Raw genomic sequence first — 19,167 nt, 5'->3', positions numbered from 1 at the left:
CCAGTCATGCTTTAACCACTGCCCACTGGACATCACCACCTGGATGCCCCATAATCATCTCAAACTCAACATGTCTAGAACAGAAAGCTTTCCCTTTTGCCCCAACCCACCCCTTTTTATCTTCCATGTTTCTGTCAAGGGTACTGCCATTCTTCCTGACTCAGAGTTGCAACGTCAATCATCACTGCACCCACAGTTACAACCTCAACTCTTCAGTTTCCATGATCCTTTATATCAAATGAGTTACTGATTCTACCTTCATATTACCTCTCCAATCTGTCCCCTTTCCACTCACTCTTCCACCACCCTAGTTCATGGGCTTAATCACTGCTCACCTGAACTATTGCTACAGGCTTCTCATTGGCCTCCCTGCTGTCTTTGCCCACACCATTCCAACCTGTCCTGTACACAGCTTTCAAAGTGATAGTCCTAAAGCACAAGTCTGACCATAGCACTCCCAGACTCAGGAACTTCTAGTGGCTTTCTATTGCCTCTAGGATAAAATACGCACTCCTGCCTTTCACGTTATGGTTCGCAGTCTGTCTTTCCAAATTGATTGCACGGTACTTCCCCTAACATTCACTGCAATCCAGTGAAATTGGCCCACTTGCCATTCCCTATACACAACATTCTATATCCTGGACTTTGTGCCTTTGTTTCTCCCGTAACATCTCCTACGAGACCTTTTCTGATTCCCCTCAGTTGTTGGTACCCCCCAAATTACTTTGTATTTTTTGTCTTGTCTCTCTTCTTTCTCTCTTTCTTCTCTGTGTATCTCTCTCCTCTTTCTTCCTCTTCTCCCTCTCCTCTCTCTCTCTTTCTCTCTCACAAACACGCATATCTCTTATTTATATATTTCATATATGATGTCTCCCTCTCTCAATCACCCAGTTGAATAAAACTATTTTTGTTTTAGTCTTTGTATCCCTAGGACTTAACATAGTACCTGGTACATAGTAGGTAGGTGTTCAAGAAGTGCTTATTTAATTGAACTGAAAAAAAAGACCAAAAGCACGCATTTAATAATGAATTGTCACAAGCATTTTGAACTTTTGTTATGGAATGTGAGAATGACCATCTACTCTTAGTTCTTTCCAGAAATTCAGTCTCCTCAAGAAGTTTGCCATGTAGTTTTTCAATATGTTAGTTTTTTTTTCCTTCACATATAGCCATTCTTGTAAACTGCACAATGGCATCTCACCTCTATTCTTTTTTCTCTTTTGGAGGCAATCGAGGTTTAGTGACTTGCCCAGGGTCACACAGCTAGTAAGCGTCTGAGGCTGGATTTAAACTCAGGTCCTTCTGACTCCAGAGCTGTTGCATCATCTCATCCCTATTCTTGAACCAGTTTACGTCATTCCCTTTCACCTGAACTATTGTGATAGCCTTTTAAAAAAATCAATAAATCTTTAATATGCTAGGCAGTGTGCTAAGCTCTAGGGATACAAATAAGAAAAAGACAGTCCCTGCCCTCAAGAACCTTACAGTCTAACAGAGGAAGACAATACATAAAAGCAAGCTGGAACGGAATTGGGGAAGAAACTAACAAGTATCTGGAGCTGAAACCAAGCAGAACTGCCTAAGGAAAGAAGAGAATGGGATCTATAATAGCTTTCTAAATGGTCTCTCTCCTTTTACCACATCCATCTACCATATAGTTTTCAAAATATTTTCCTAAGGTCCAGGCAGGCATGGTCCAGGCTCCTGTGCTCAACAACCTTCAGTGATTCCCTCCTAACTTCAAGATATAAACTCTTTAACCTGCCCATTCAGGGTCCTGAACAATCTGGCTATAGCCTCTTTTCCAGGCTTATTTTACATGACTCCCCTATATTCTCTGTGTTCCAGCCTAGCAGAATTATTAGCTATTCCTTGAAGTTGACATTCCATCTCTCTCACTTCTGGGCATTTGCATGAGCTGGCCCAAGCCTGGAACAAGCTCTCTTCTTGCTAGTTCTGAGAATCCTTTTCTTTTTTTAAGGCTTACTTCAGTTGCTACCTCCTCTATAAGTCTTTCCCTTATTACTATAATCATACCTTCTTCTTCCTCAAATTACCTTGTATTTACTTATCTGTATCCCATTAGACTATAAATTTCTTGAGAGAAGATACTTATTTTTTGTCTTTGGATTTCAAACACCTAGAACAGCCTAAGTTCAAAATATGGTTCCGGATAGGTATAGTTTGTTTAAAAGATTCGTACACTTGACACTTACTAGCTGTGTGACCTCAGGCAAGTCACAACCCCAATTGCTTTGCCTTCCCCTCTCGGACCTCCTCCCAAAAGGAACAGGGTAGGTAAAAGTACAGGGTATCCCTAAAGTCTGGACATACAGGAATCTCATTAACATCTCATTAACCATTTCACCGAAGACTGTGTGTTATTCAGCAACTTCTTTTTTCTGGGGTATGCTAAAGGAGAAGGCGTACTCAATGACAATCACAGATGCAACACACTTGATTGACCCCATAAAGAGTGAATGTGCTAAAATTGATGGCAATGTGGAGTTATATTGCATTGACTTCACATGAATCTCTCAAAGTGCACCAACCTTTGCATCACAAATGATGGAAATCATATTGAAGATGTTATTTGTTAATGTTCCAATTTAAAAAAATGTTGTTGAAAATTTCATTCATTTCATTTCTTGAAAATATGCATTTTTGCCTATGTGTCCAGACTTTAGGAACACCCTGTAGTACTGTATATATTAAGAATGTATACTCATGTGAGAAAATCTAGGCAGTTAGGTAGTAGAGTGCTAACCCAGGAATCAGGAAGATCTAAGTTCAAATCCAGCCTTATGTACTTCCTAGCTGTTAGATCCTGGCTAAGTCACTTAACTTGTCTGCCTCAGTTTCCTCATATAAAACGTGCATAATAATAACTTCTACCTCCCAAGGTTGTTGTGAGGGTAAAATGAGATAATAATCATAAAGCGTTTTGCAAACCTTAAAGAACTGTATAAATGCTAGCTATTAATTATCACATCCAGGAACCAGAGGAAAGGAAGCATGGTGAAGATTGATGTGGGAAGAAACATATAATTTTGTAATCATGGCATATTACAGATCATGGGGACAGAAGGAGGCAAGAGTTTAGAAGATTGTGAAAGAGATCACGAGCCTAGAAGAGACATCACATAGTAGAAATGAGAGATTTCAGTTATTTGGACACGGACTGGAGCTCTTTCTTTGCTAAAAGGAGAACAGTCAATAGATTCTTGCTTGCTTTAATGATAATTTTGTCCTTCAAAATGCAGAAAAACTAACTAGGTGAAATCCTACTATGTATCTGATTTTCACTAATACTGAGAAACTGCTTGCTGGGGTGAGACTAAAAGAGCAATTGTTTAATGATCAAGGTCAACTTGGCAGGTTTTCATTGGACTGCCTCAGTTATTTGTGCTTGGCTTTGCACTATCTAGTTATTTTTAAATTAATTAAATAAATTTTTATTGAAGCGTTGTTTTATGGTACACATTTTTAAAATACATTTTAACTCATTAAAGTTCAATATGAAGGAGAAATTATGACACCAAAACTTCCCCTCTTCTCATTATACTAGATTCTAAATTCTAGATTAATATCTATATTATAAATAAATTCTAGATCACCAAATAAATTATAGATTGATATTAATTCAATAGCATTCATTTTCCTGTCAGTGGATTATATGTTTTCAGATTTGTATAAATTTTTGCATTTTTCAACTGGTTAGAAATTGATCTGCAGTATACTTTTAAAAATCAGAACTTGTGCCAACAAATGTCATCATTAAATCTCTTGGGATGTTGTTCAAGAATAAAATCCACTTGAATTATTGGTTCTCAAAAATATGAAGCACCAAAAAATTTCAGATGCCACATTACTTGCAGATTTCAGAATCAAATTGACCATGTTGGTAGAATGTTTCTTTAACAAAGTCTTCAGTCAACAACATGCCTAAAATAAAAGTTAAAACAGTCTTCCAACAACTTGATTACCAATAGAGCAGATTTTTAAGACTGGAAACATTAAAAAAGGAGGTTCATTGATAAATAAGAAACGAATAAAACACCACCACTCCATCAATTCATAATGAATCAAAACAATGCTCTAAAGACAAGAAAGAAATAGAAAATTTAAATTAATTTTGCTGGATTCCACAGCTGCCGAAATCCCTGAAAATACCGACTCTTAAAAGCCTGCATCTTCTAGCCATCCATTAAATGACCATTTATGAACATGTCTTGTTTTGTGAATAGCATTTTACTTCACTGTCTATCTTAATAACCTAGATAGTTTTTACTTTGTGCAAGCATTCACTTGATGCCATCAAATCATGGCTAAAGAAATTACCACATTAATTAAGAGGAACAGAAGATGAAGTCACAACATTATGAAATACAGCATAATAATTACATGTACCACAAATTACAAGATTTTTAGTCACAAGAGAAAGTGGTATTGTTTCTGCTTGGAACAACAAAATTAGTTTAACAGTTTATTAATCACAATTAGGACTGCTAACGAAAAAGTTATAAATAATCCAAGCTGACCAGCTTATTTAGTCTGGCAAATTCCATATTTTTTACACTAAATCTCCCTAAAAATTTTTTTTCATAAAAATAAACTTTAGTAAGAATTTGAAATCTGTGGCTCTACATTTGGTGTTCCTTTTAACTGTGAAATATGGAAATGGCATAGTGACCCCATATATGCTTGCATAAACATTGGTGCCCCCAACTCCACCCTGCCTATCACCAACCTTGCCAATCAGACATAAGAGACCATCAAACACACCATGACACTAATTAAGATCTGAACCAAGGGTTTTTCCTCCCAAAGGCGAAAAGCTAGTGTCAAGTCCCTATGAAAAATCTATTTCTCATTTTATAAAGGGTAAGTGGGCATCACTGAGCTTAAAGAATTAAAGATAGAGGGAGCAAAAGTAATGTTCCAGTACTCAAAATTTGTAATAAGCAAAATCATCAGATGTAGTTATCATTCATTTTCTTAAGAAAATAAAATTTGTAATTCCTCAAGTGAAAAGAAACTTTTATGTTAAGTAGGAACTCCTGCCTATTCTACAAACAAGAAATTCCATCTCTGGGCTCCAGGTATTTTCTCTAGCTCTCCTCTATGCATGGAATGCTCTCCCTCCTATACTCCAACTACTGACTTTCCTGGCTTCCTTTAAATCCCAACTAAAATCCCATCTTCTACAGAAAGCCTTCCCTAACCCTTCTTAATTCCAAGGCCTTCCTTCAATTATTTCCTACTCATCTTGTATATAGCTTGCTTTGTATTTGTTTGCATACAATTCAAAGTAAGTATATATTACGAATGCACCTGGAGCTTTCTACAACTACAAGGTGATGCGTGTAGAAAGTATGGCCTCTTCTGTCATTAACTAGAAAGCGGCCTTCTTTTTGTGTTTGCTTTTTGCATTTTTCTTGATCAACTGTGATGTTGCAATTGATTCTTAGTAAAACTGGTAAGAATGAAATTGTAATCATTCAACTGAGTAATCTGGCTATCAAGACATTTAAACCTTTCAGCCTTTTGAGCTAATGAAAATAATGTGTGACATTTAGTATTTTGATTTACAAAACAGTAGTCATAAATTTTCCAGGCTTAAGAACTTCCACTACTTTCCTGATCAGGTCATTGTGTGAGTTCTGACTTAGAGTGGTTTCAAAGTTAGTGGAAGAAAATTCTGGTTCTGGAGAGATGTGACTAGGTTCAATAATTTCCATCTGATTTTATTCCATTAATTAAATAACCCAAAGGACTGGACGGAACCTGGTTTCACAAATTCTATTCACACCAGTGACATCATTTGCAGTTAACATCATCTCTCATGTAGAATAGGTCTTTAGCTGCTGAGTCAAGCTCACTCATCAGAATTTCCAGAATCTGATAAAGCTGATAAATACGTGACTCTTTGGGAAATTCAGAGAATATAAGTACCAGCAATCAAAATTCATACACCTCATTCAATTGTTCTTGTTCAGGCATTTTGGTTGTGTCTAACTTTTTGTGACCCCATTTAGGGTTTTCTTGGCAAAGATACTGGAATGGTTTGCTATTTCCCTCTCCAGCTCATTTTACAGATGAGGAAGCTGAGGCAAATAGGGTTAAGTGACTTGTTCAGGATTACACAGCTAGTAAGTCTGTGGATGGATTTTGACTCAGGTCTTCCTGACTCCAGACCAGGAACTCTCTGTCCACTGTGCTGTCTAGCTTCCCCATACAATATGCTGCTTCACTAAGGAAAATGTCATTGAGGAATTCCGTTTCTTCCTGGAAATTCCTGTGTGGGTACTCTTGGTGGGAAGCTTTCATGAAATTCTTATAAGAAAAAAGAAGCTTTGAAATGAATCAAACCCACTGCATTCTGTAGCAAGGTCCCAAACTCAGTGATTGTTGTTTCTTAATACCAGGTTTTGCTGAAAGAGACTATGTGCTCTGAATACTATTTGAACCAACTCTTGACTAGCAAAACTCTTTGAGTACTTGCTTACCTCTTGATCTTGAAATTTTTTTTAAATGACAAAATGTCACATTTTAAGACAAAGCATTTTGAAAAAACAATCCAAATATTTATTTTACTTAGATGATAAGCAACAATAATGTAAGAATACCAATATTAATGCAGCTTCATAATTTTTTGCAGGTAAAAACATGGAAACTAACATGCATTGCTCTCGTCCATTAATTAATGTGATTTGGAAATTTCTAATTCCAGGTTATCTCTATCTTTTCTGCTTGCATGGAAGATTAAGCAATGAAGTCAATTTAAAAAAAGAATGACAAACAAATCATGACAAGTGGCAAGCTCTTCATAGGAACAGCTAAAGGGACCTGTTGACAAAGCCAACATTCACTTCAAGCTGGCTGCTCTTCTAGGTTATGAGTCACACATGATTGCAGCTGCAGTGTCATTTGATTTTCTACAACACTTTGTTTATTTTTAAGTTATTATGTGTACTTTAGTTTATTAGCATTAAACTTTATTAACCTCATATTGATTTGAGATCTCAGAAAATACTTTGTAAATCTTAAAGTATTAATAAAACATCAGTGGTTTCATGTGGTATGACATTTAAAAGAGGAAATTAAAAGTATTTTCAGTATAGCATCTGGGACAACCTCTCCCTGTCACATGGGATCCCCAGAAAAGCTATCTCAAATTTAAGGGATTCTCTGGGCTCACATTCACATAAAGTTGATTTGCTCCTACAACTATGCTTACTCTTACCAGTTAGGCAGAGGGCACAGTTAGCTCAAATTAAAAGCATTTAATGAAACAGTTTTTGTTTTAATGTAACAATAGAATATTTCCCCATAAACCTGGAGCACACTCCCCGACATATACATATACTTTTAGTAGAAAGAATGGACACACCTAAGGAACAGTTATGGAGGGCAAACTTGTAAGGAGCACTTGAGGCTATGGTGCATACATGGAGTGGGAGGGCACTGATAAAATAAACATGAGTAGCCAAGGTAGACATGTGGAGGAGCAAATAATGTTTATAATATCACAAGACTGCTGATTTATTTTGGGGATGACATCGTACTTCTTCCAATTCTTGCTAGGCTTGGATAGTATACAGTCTCTTCCTGATTATGCTTCACTGGCATAATGGTTATTAATGGTTAGTGCTCTGTTAGTCTTATAATCACTGCCAGGTGGCATTCCACTGAGCATATGTTTGTGAAATTTCTTTTTCTTTTGGTTTTGGTCGGAGTCTTTGTTTGAGGTGCTATCTGTTTCCCATAAGAGGAAGAATGGGCTCTATCACATTCTTTAGCTTATGGGCCAGTGGTACAAGGTTCAGTTTGTCAGACAACAAAAATTTATTAAGCAATTACTATGTACCAGATACTGAGCTAATTGCTGGGGTGAATTACAAAACCATGGTGACCTCCATCAGAGTTCACATTCTAAGGGGGATAAAAATAACTACGTACACAGAAGAAATATACAATATAAATGGAAGGTAACCTCAGAAAGAAAGCACAAGTATGGGGGACGTCCTCAGGACAAGGAGTTGGGGGAACAAAGAGAGCCTTCTTACTGAAGGTGGGATTTGAGCTGATTTGAGCTGGACAGCCAAGAGATGGGGGTGAAGATAATAAACACTCCAGGCATAGGGGCTAGCTAGTGAAAAAGCATGGAACTGGGAGATGAAGTGTCCTGGGTGAGGAATAGTAAGTAGGTCAGTGTACTTAGATTATGATCCAGTGTACACTGAAAGAAGTAATCAAAGAAAATTAGAAAGGTAGGAAGGGTCCAGGTTGGGAAAGGCTTTAAATGCCATCATACAAAAGAAGGTGGAATCAAGATGGTGGGATGAGAGGAAGTATTTTTGCCTAGCTCACCCAACACACCTCCAAAACAACCTAGAAAATATACCAGACTAAATTTTGATCACGAAAGCCAAGAAAAAGTCAGAGTGAGTCATTTTTCCAGCCCTGGGCAGCTTAGGAAGATAGAAACACTGGATGGTGAGTGGGGATAGTATGGGGTGGGGAATGGGAAGCATTACAGTATCCAGGGATTGAGAGTGGGCTAAGACAGAGCACCAGGGCACAAGGGCAGAAAGAGATCTCAGTGGACTCTTGAACTATCCCTGGGAGCAGAAACAGGTTCTATCTGGTGGCTCTGTTGCCCATTAGTCAGTTCAGGGTCACAGATCTAAGGGAGAGAGAAACAGTCCTGAGTGAGTGTGGGGACTAGCTGAGTATTGAGAACAAGTTTTGGAAATGCAGCTATGTGGCTGAGTCCAGGGGCAGCAATTCAGTTCTAACCTTTAACCTAGGACATAAGCCCACAACAGAATAACCAGGGCAGAAGACCAAGACCAATGGGGAGCCATCAGTTCAGTTGTTCTGAACTTAGAGAATCTCCCAGCATGTTAACAGTGAACCCAGCAACAGTCTATTACCACACACAAGCCAACAGACCCAAATCTGAGTCAAGAGTTTGTGGAGCAAAAGGAGAGTGAATAGGCCCAACGCTAACATAAGATTCAAAGTAAAAAAGTAGGTTTGAAGAATGACCAAACAAAAAAAAACCTCAACCATAAAAAGCCACTATGATAACAGGGAAGCTCAAGACAGAAACAAAGAAGACTCGAAAATATCTACAAGTAAAGAAAAATACAGATTGGACATATGTTCAAAAAGAATTCCAAAAAACGTTGAGTTTTTTTAAAAGACCAAAAAATGATTTTGAAAACGAAATAAGAGCGGTTGAAGAAAAAATGGGAAAAGGAGTGAGCACTATGTAAGAAAGTTATGGAGAATTAACAGCTTGGTAAAAGATACAAAATATTACTATAAATAACTCCTTAAATATTAGAATTGGGTCAAATTGAAGTTATTGACCCTATGAGACATGAAAAAACAATGAAACAAAGTCAAAAGATTGAAAAAATAAAATATGAAATATTTCAATTTAAGAACCATTAGATTGGCATCATAGAACCACAGTCAGGATTACACAAGATTTAGCAGCCACCACTCTGAAGGAATAAGGGGCTTAGAACATGATGTTCCAGAAGGCAAAGTACAACCAAGAATAATCTGCCCAGCAAAACTGAATAATCCTATAGGGGAAAATATATATTTAATGAAAAAGAGGACTTTCAAGCATTTCTGATGAAAAGACTAGAGATGAAAAGAAATTTTGACATTCAAACATAGGACTCAAGAAAAGCATAAAAAGTAAACATGAGTGAGAAACCATAACAGATTAAAGAAAGTTAAACTGTTTATATTCTTATATAAGGAGATGATACATGTAACTCTTCAGAACTTTATCATCATCAGGAGTTTTACAGTGAGTTTAATTTGACAGAGGGCCTGGATATGATTCTATTGTGTTTGGATGCTCTCAGAAGATGAATGGTGGGGAAGAGCAATTCATTGGGAGAGGAGGGAAGAGAGAGGAAGAATGGAGAAAATTCTCTCTCATAAATGAGATATGCAAGGAAGAGTTTATACAATGGAGGAGGCAGTGGTAGTGGGGAACAAGCAACATTTGAACCTCACTTTCATCTGAACTAGTTCAAAGAGGGAAAGAATACACATAAATGCACATTTGGGTACAGAAATTCATATTACCCAAGAGGGAAATAGAAGAGAAAGAGATTACAAAAAAGAGGGAAGGTAGATTATGGGAGGCAATAATTAGAAACAACAGATTCTTAAAAGGGGGGCAGTTCAAAAAAAGTATAATAGAATAGGATGGAAGGAAATAGCAATTACAACTGTGAATAGGATGAAAATAGAAGTAGCTAACAAAACGGATTAGAAACCAGAATCCAACAACGTGTTGTTCGTAGGAAATGCACTTGAAACAGAAATATAACGTATTTCACCACATAATTGTTGCACCCTGTTTTTTTTATTCCAAAATTTGGTTTGTAACCTTTCATCTTATAATCATCATGTGGTATAATTCTGTTTGTCATACCACATAAAACGTAAATAGCAACAATGTATTCACCAGTGGCATATGGATACGCATTTATCTCTTGTGTATTGTGAGCCATGAGCCTAGAATTCTCAGTGCACGTGCACTGTCAGTATATTTCCAAAAGCCAACTTGCATGGTTTGTTTAGAGTGCTGCAGTACGAATGGTATTGTCACTCAACCCAGTGAAGAGCCAAGGGGAGTGGGCAGGCAGGTGAAGCTGCCATGAGTAAGTCACTTGATATGGTAAGACATCTTCCCAATCTTAATGTATATTCATGAGTATTCTGTGCATCCTAATCTTGCACCAAAGACAGTTTGGCAATAAATGATTTTTAAGTAATACCAGCACATTTTTTTAAAGCTTCACATAATGGTTGCACCTCACTTTTTTGCAGAAAATTTGGCATAAGATCTGTGATGATTATGTGGTGAAATATGGTACACACAGAATTAAACTAAGAGAGTGGTGCAGAATCTTTTATGCTTCTGAAGTAAAAAAGGCAGGGGTAGTAGTTATGATCTGAAACAAAGTAAAAGCAAAAATAAACAGTTAAAAGAGATAAATAGAGAAGCTACATTTTGCTAAAAGGTACCATAGACAATGAGCTGATATCAATACTAAACACATAAGCACCAAATGGCATAGGATCTAAAGAGTAAAAGTTAAATGAGTTACAGAGAGAAATAGTAATACTATAATGGGGGGGGGAACCTGAATTAACCCCTCTCAGGTCTAGGTAACTAACCATAAAATAAATGAGTAGTAGTATAGGGATGAATGGAATAGGATATGAATAGATATGATAGATATCTGGAGAATACTGAATGGGAAAAGAAGGGAGTATACATGTATTCTCAGTAGTGTGTGGCACCTTCACAAAAACATGTATTAGAGCATTAAAAATCTCACAAATGTAGAAATCAGAAATATTAAATGAATGAATATTAAATGAATATTAAATGAAATCTTTTTCTGACCATAAAACAATAAAATTACATTCAACAAAGTGTCTTTGTACCATAGATTAAAAATTAATTGGAAAGTAAATAACTTAAAAGAATAAGTGGGTCACGAATAATAATTTCATTAAAGATAATGAAAGCAATGAGACAACATACCACAATTTGTGGGATACAGTCAAAGCAGAACTTAGAGGAAAATCTGCATCTTTAAATGCTTACATCAATAAAAGAGAGAAAGCAGATCAAAGAATTGGGTATATTTATAAACAATTATAAACAAACTTATAAACAATTGGGTATACAACTAAAAACACCAACAACCTAAAAAAATAAATTAAAAAACCCTAATTAAATGCTAAAATATAAATCCTGAAAATCAAAGGGGTAGACTAGTAAAAGAGTACTGAACTAATAAGTAAAACTAGGAGCTGACTTTTGAAAAAAAGAAAAAGACAAGTCATTGGCTAATTTGATTCATAAAAAGGAAAAAAGAAAACAAAATTACCAGTATCCAAAAATGAAAAAGGTGAATTCACACCAATGAAGAAGAAACAAAAGCAATTGTTAGGAACAATTTTGCTTAACCATAAGCCAATAAAATTGACAATTTTAATGATATGGATAAATATTTACAAAAATATAAATTGCTCAGATTAACAAAAGGGGAATAGAATACTTAAATAACACTACCTCAGAAAAAAGAAATTGAACAATCAAAAAAAAACCCCAGTACCAGTTGGATATACAAGCAAATTCTACCAAACATTTAAGGAAAAAATCATTCCAATAACATAAACCATTTGAAAAGAGATTGATAAAGGAGTTCTACCAAATTTCTTATTTGATACAGATTTGGTCCTGACAACTAAGAGTCTGAGTCAAAACAGAAAAAGAAAGCTATAGACCAATTTCTCTAATGAATATCAATGCAAATCTAAAATAAAATACTAGCAAGGAGATTACAGCAATATATAAAAAGATCAAACATTATGACTGGGCTGGATTTATACTAGGAATGAATGGCTGGCTTAATATTAGGACACTACAAGTGTAATTGACAATACTGATAACCAAAAGATACCCCCAAATCATATGATTGTTTTAATATTTAAATAATTATATAGAAATTTAATATAGGAATATATTTTTAACAAAATGTAACACCTATTCTTTTTTAATAAGTTGATTTATTTTAGTTTTTAACATTCACTTTCATAAATTTTAAATTTTCTCCCCTTCCCTCCTCTCCCTCCCCAACCCCCACCAAGACAGCAGGCAATCCAATATAGTCTCTACATACATTCCTATTAAACATATTTCCACATTAATCATGTTGTATAGAAGAATTAGAATAAATGGGAGTAATCATGGGAAAGAAAAACATAAAAAAAAAGAAAACAAAAAAAGAAAAAAGTCCTCTTCACTCTGCATTCAGACTGCATAGTTCTTTCTTTGGATGTGGATGGTATTTTCCATCATGATTCTTTTGGAATTGTTTTAGGTCCTTACATTGCTGAGAAGAGTTAAGTCTATCAAATTGCACTGTGGCTGTTAACTGTGTACCATGTTCTTCTTGGTCTGCTCACCTCACTGCAGCAGTTCATATAAGTCTTTCCAGGTTTTTCTGAAGTCTGCCTGCTCATCATTTCTTATAGCACAATAGTATTCCATTACATTCATATGCCACAACTTGTTCAGCCATTCCCCAATTGATGGGCATTCCCTCGATTTCCAGTTGTTGGCCATCAAAGAAAGAGCTGCTACAAATATTTTTGTACATGTGGGCCGTTTTCCCATTTTTATGATTTCTTTGGGATACAGCCCTAGAAGCACTATTGCTGGGTCAAAGGGTATGCACATTTTTATAGCCCTTGGGGCATACTTCCAAATTACTCTCCAGAATGGTTGTATCAGTTCACAACTCCACCAACGATGAATTAGTGTTCCAATTTTCCCACATCCTCTCCAACAGTTATCATTTTCTTGTTCTGTCATGTTAGCCTATCTGATAGGCATGATGTGGTACCCCAGAGTTGTTTTTGATTTGCATTTCTCTAATCCATTGAGATTTAGAACATTTTTTCATATGACTGTAGATAGCTTTAATTTCTTCCTCTGAAAATTGCCAGTTCATATCCTTTGATCATTTATCAATTAGGGAATGACTTGTACTCTGATAAATTTGACTCAGTTCTCTGTATATTTTAGAAATAAGGCCTTTATCAGAGACACTGGTTGTAAAAATTCTTTCCCAGTTTTCTGCTTCCCTCCTAATCTAGGTTGCATTGGCTTTGTTTGTGCAAAAGCTTTTCAATTTAATGTAATCAAAATTATCCATTTTGCATTTTATAAAGTTATCTATCTCGTTTGGTCATAAATTCCTCCATTCTCCATGAATCCGACAGATAAACTATTCCTTGCTCCCCTAACTTGTTTATAGTATCAGCCTTTATATCTAAATCATGTACCCATTTGGACTTTATTTTGGTATACAGCGTCAGACGTTGGTCTATGCCCATTCTCTGCCATACCTTATCTAGTTTTCCCAGCAGTTTTTGTCAAATAGCGAGTTCTTATCCCAGAAACTGGAGTCTTTGGGTTTATCAAACAGTAGATTACTATAATCACTGAGTACTGTGTCTTGTGTACGTAACCTATTCCACTGATCTACCACTCTATTTCGTAGTCAGTACCAAGTAGTTTTGATGATTGATGCTTTATAAAACAATTTAAGATCTGGTATGGCTAGGCCACCTTACCTAGCATTTCTTTTCATTAATTCCCGTGATATTCTGGACCTTTTGTTCTTCCAGATGAATTTTGTTATTAATTTTTCTTGCTCTATGAAATAATTTTTTGGTAGTTTGATTGGCATGGCACTGCATAAGTAATTTAGGGAGATTTAGCAACTGATGTTTTTCTAATTATTTAGACCTATTTGTGTAAGAAGTGTTTTGTAATTGTGTTCATATAGTTCCTGGGTTTGTTTTGGCAGGTAGACTCCCAAATATTTTATGTCTACAGTGACTTTAAATGGAATTTCTCTATCTCTTGCTGTTGGGCTTTGTTAGTAATATATAGAAATGCTGATGATTTACATGAGTTTATTTTATATCCTGCAACTTTGCTAAAGTTTATTATTTCAAGTACTTTTTTTACTTGATTCTCTAATTATATCATCATTTTATCTGCAAAGAGTGATAACTTAGTTTCTTCTTTGCCTATTCTAATTCCTTCAATTTCTTTTTCTTCTCATTGCTAAAGCTAACACTTCTAGTACCATATTGAATAACAGTGGTGATAATGGACATCCTTGTTTCACCCCTGATCTTACTGGAAATGCACCTAGCTTATCCCCATTACATACAATGCTTACTGATGGTTTTAGGTAGATACTACTTATCATTTTAAAAAAGGCTCCATTTATTCCTATACTCTCTAGCATTTTTAATAGGAATGGGTATTATATTTTGTCAAATGCTTTTTCTGCATCTATTGAGATAATCATATGGTTTCTGTTAGTTTTGTTGTTGATATGATCAATTATGCTGATAGTTTTCCTACTATTGAAGCAGCCTTGCATTCCTGGTATAAATCCTACCTGATCAAAGTGTTTTACTCTTGTGAAAAGTTGCTGTAATCTTTTTGCTAATATCTTATTTAAAATTTTTGCATCTATATTCATTAGGCAAAATGGTCTCTAATTTTCTTTCTCTGTATAACGCCCATTCTTACCGGTTGGTTGGTTGTTGTTCTTCGTTCTCAAAGAGGGCTAAAATGACACCACTACGTTAGAGTCAAGTTACAGTATCTCTGACTGTGGCTGATCAGACCAACATGAGCTTGGAATGCTCTATCACAGATCAGGCACAAATAGTTCATGTAAACATTTGGAGTGGATTCTCTGAATTTGTGCATCTCACTTTTCTTTTGAGCTGCTGCAATTCTACTTTGCTCATAGACCATAGTCCCCTCTTTGATGTGGGCATGCCATACTGGGTGGTCCTTTGCCAGTATCTCGCAAGTCACACAATCTTCAGAGATCTTGAAAGTGTCCTTGTATCACTTCTTTTGACCACCATGTGAGAGCCTTCCTTGCATGAGTTAACTATAAAATAGTCTTTTAGAAAGCATAGCAATAAATGGAGATTTCCTAAAAAATCCCAAGTTGTATCTATCTAAAAAACTGTAAGCATTACAATATGGATAAACTAGAAGCCTTTGCTGTAAGATCAAAGACGAAGCAAGGATGTCTATTATCATGACAACTATTCAATACTGTACTAGAAATGCTAGCTATAGCTATAAGACATGAATAAGAAATTAAAAGAATAAGCAAAGACAACGAGGGGAATAAACTCCTCACTTTTTGCAGATGATAAAATGGTTTACTTGGAGAATCCCAGAGAGTCAATTAAAAAACTAATTGAAAATGATAACTTCAGAAAAGTTGCAGAATATAAAATAAACTCACACAAATAGTATTTCTGTATATTACCAACAAAAGCCAGCAGGAAGTAGAAATTGCACTTAAAATAATTAGTATAAAATATTTGGGAGTCTACCTCTCAATATACACACAGAGGAATTACACGAACACAATTACAAAATACCCCACTCAAATAAAGTTACAGCTAAATAACTGGAGAAATATTAATTGCTCACGAATAGGCCGAGCCAACGTAACAAAAACGACACCACTACCCAAATTAATTTATTCAGTACCATGTGTGAGGAAAATACCTTATTATTTATTAATAGTTTGAACATAGCTTTGTTATTCAGTTGTGCCTGACTCTTCATGATCCGATTTAGAGTTTTCTTGGCAAAGATACTGGAGAGGTTTGCCATTTCCTTCTTCAGCTCATTTTAAAAATGAGGAACTGAGGCTAACAGAGTTAAATGACTTGCCCAGGATCACACAGCTAGTAAGTATCTGAGACCAGATTGGAACTGAGGTCCTCCTGACTCCTGGCATTCTATCCACTGCCACCTAGCTGCCCATGAAACTAGCTTTATATGGCTAAAAATTGTCTAACCTGGACAGCTGACCTAAGAGATGTTCCAGTGAAGATGAGTGCTTGTTTTAGATCCACCCAAAACACTTGTGTTTTTAGGTAGCCCACCCAGGTCTTGAGTTCACCGAAAAAGCTTGCGTTTTTGCTTTGCTCAAATTTTACTCAATGTTTGTATTTACCTTCTGATACACATCTCAAGTAACCTTACCTGGAAACTGCCCTTTTCTGGAAAATGTCTAACTTCTTACATGTGAGTCAACTAGCTACTTGTCCTTAATATCTTTGTTTGAATTGCATATAATGTGAAACTTGCAGACTCGAGGGAACCCCACCTTTTTTGACTCTTTCTTTTGCTCAATCGATTTTATAAAATTCTTTCTAAAGAGCTTTTTTGGTTTGGGGTTTGTTCTCAACAATTTTGATGTCAGAAGTGGGATCTCCAATAATCTACCCCAAATGGAAGGATGATCAATATAGGTTCGAATTGGGCACTGTAACATAACTAATGTGGAAAAGTTTATTATGCATGTACATGTATAGCCTCTCTCAGACTGCATGTTGATTTGGGGAGGGGAGAGAGGGAAACATTTGGAACTCAAATCTTATAAAAGTGAATGTTGAAAACAAAACTTACATAAAAAATAAAGTGAAAAAATTGGGCATTGTAAGAACCTGCTGAGTACCCAGACTGGTACTTAATGGGTTGAGAACTTGCCTGGCCATCCTTATCACCAAATTCGTAGTTTTCTTGCATTTTGTTTTTTTGCATGACTAATGTTGAAATGGGCTTTCTATGTCATATTCGTATATCACATATTTGTAAGTTTTTCTTGCCTTTTCAATGGAATATGGGAAAGGGAGAATTTGGAACTGAAAATAAAATAGAATTAAAAATTTTTTTAAATGACAGAGGATTTTATTTTTGATTCTGGAGTTATCAGAGAACAGCTTGAATTTATTAAGGGGGGGTGACACAGACCTATATTTTAAGAATAACACTTTGACAGCTGAGTGGAGGATGGATGGCAGTAGGGAAGAGATAAGTGAGACTACTGCAACAGTCTGGATGAGAGATGATGAGGGTCTATATTCACAATAAATAGCCATCAGGCTTCTGAGCAATCTAAAAGCCTTTGGCCTTTTAAAAACTTCTCAATCTGTAGTCACATTTTCAAACACATACATACATATACGTATATATACATAAGTGTGTACATGTATATCCATCCAATTCTCTTTCCTAGTTTCACACTGAAGTCAGCAAGTTAGCATGATACATATTTTTGACTTGGTTTGGGGGATCTTGCATTTAGAGCTTCAAGGGAACCTTAGGGTCTAGCAATTCCAACTTCCTCATTTTACAGATGAGGAAACTGAAGTGTAGAGGAGTGAAGTGACTTCACAGTTACTAAGTGATAGAGCCACAGTTCAAAGTCAGAATCTCTAAATTTCTACATACTACAACGCCTTTCAATAATTCAGTTTCTTTACTTCATCTTCTGCAACAAATGTATGTCTGCTAAAATCATCTTCATGTTGGTCTTTTTATATATACTCATCATGGGCACGAACTGCAAAGGCAAGATGACAAAAGGTCTCATTAAATGTTTCATTTAGATGTTCAATGAAATGAACTTGTTCAACTCTTATTTTTCTCTTCTAAGTGAACTTGTGAGCTCCCCTTCCATTTGGTTGCAATTTTTAAAAATTTCATCTTATTAAAGCAAGCATATCAGTATCGGTGAATGAATAAATTAAGGGTATTTATTAAATATTTAAAGCAAATACTAAAAACTTACAAATATTTGCCAGGCATTGTACTGATTCCTGGGGAACTAGATACAAAAGCAAGACAGTCCCTGCCCTCAAGGAATATACATTCTAATGGAAAAAGCAAGACATATAATGGAGTGGTAGCCAGGGAAGAGTACTGGACTGGAAGGTCACTGGATTGGTCTCAGGCACAATAAGGTAGTCAACTGACAATGACTTTCCAGAATCAATGGTACTGTTCATTCGATGACAGTTCCCAAAGCAAAGGAAAGCAGGAAAGCTATGTATAGATACAAGGTGGAAGACTGGAAAATGGCTGGAGTAAAAAAGTATAGTTGGATCTAGGTCTACCTGAGATAGTAAAGTCTTACCAATTAGGACACCCTCACCCCGCTTCAATTGCGTACAACTTCACTAAGTTATTCTAAAGCTTGTCAACTCAATAAAGATTTCACATTTGGAACATCAACAGCTAATGTTTCTATACTGCTGACCAATATAGATTGTTTTATTCTTAGGATACTTTACACCCTTTCCCACCACTTTGCTACCAGCAATATAGAAAAAGATTGGGACTGACATTTTCTATGGGGGTTTTTTTGGTTGATTTTATCACTTGCTGTGGCTAAATAATTCAGGTAATCAGCCTCTGTGATTTTTGCTAGGACTTTAGTATTTGGACGATGGATCGAGTCTTGGGTTGGGACCATCTTCAAATTCTTTCCAGCTTGATAGAACCTAATAAAGCCTGTGTTTTGCCTACCCTGGATCTATCCTCATGAGGCCTCAGGGCAGGGTTTTTGCTGAAAGATGGCCATCATATATTTTTAAAAGCTGATTAAAGACATATACCTGCATACACACATATAATGATTTGCTCTAACTCCATTCAAATGAAAATCCAGATCAAAGAAATTTTGAATAAGAGAAACCAGTGAA

At 35.9% G+C, this 19,167-nt stretch overlaps 1 pseudogene; it reads right to left on the bottom strand.

Annotated features, from left to right (window-relative positions):
- Positions 1-5,442: 5,442 nt before the first annotated feature.
- Positions 5,443-10,550, bottom strand: LOC118836961 (annotated as a pseudogene).
- Positions 10,551-19,167: the final 8,617 nt, after the last annotated feature.

Source organism: Trichosurus vulpecula, chromosome 1 (genome assembly GCF_011100635.1).
Source record: "Trichosurus vulpecula isolate mTriVul1 chromosome 1, mTriVul1.pri, whole genome shotgun sequence".
NCBI lineage: Eukaryota > Metazoa > Chordata > Mammalia > Diprotodontia > Phalangeridae > Trichosurus > Trichosurus vulpecula.
This window is presented reverse-complemented; position numbering and strand designations above follow the sequence as displayed.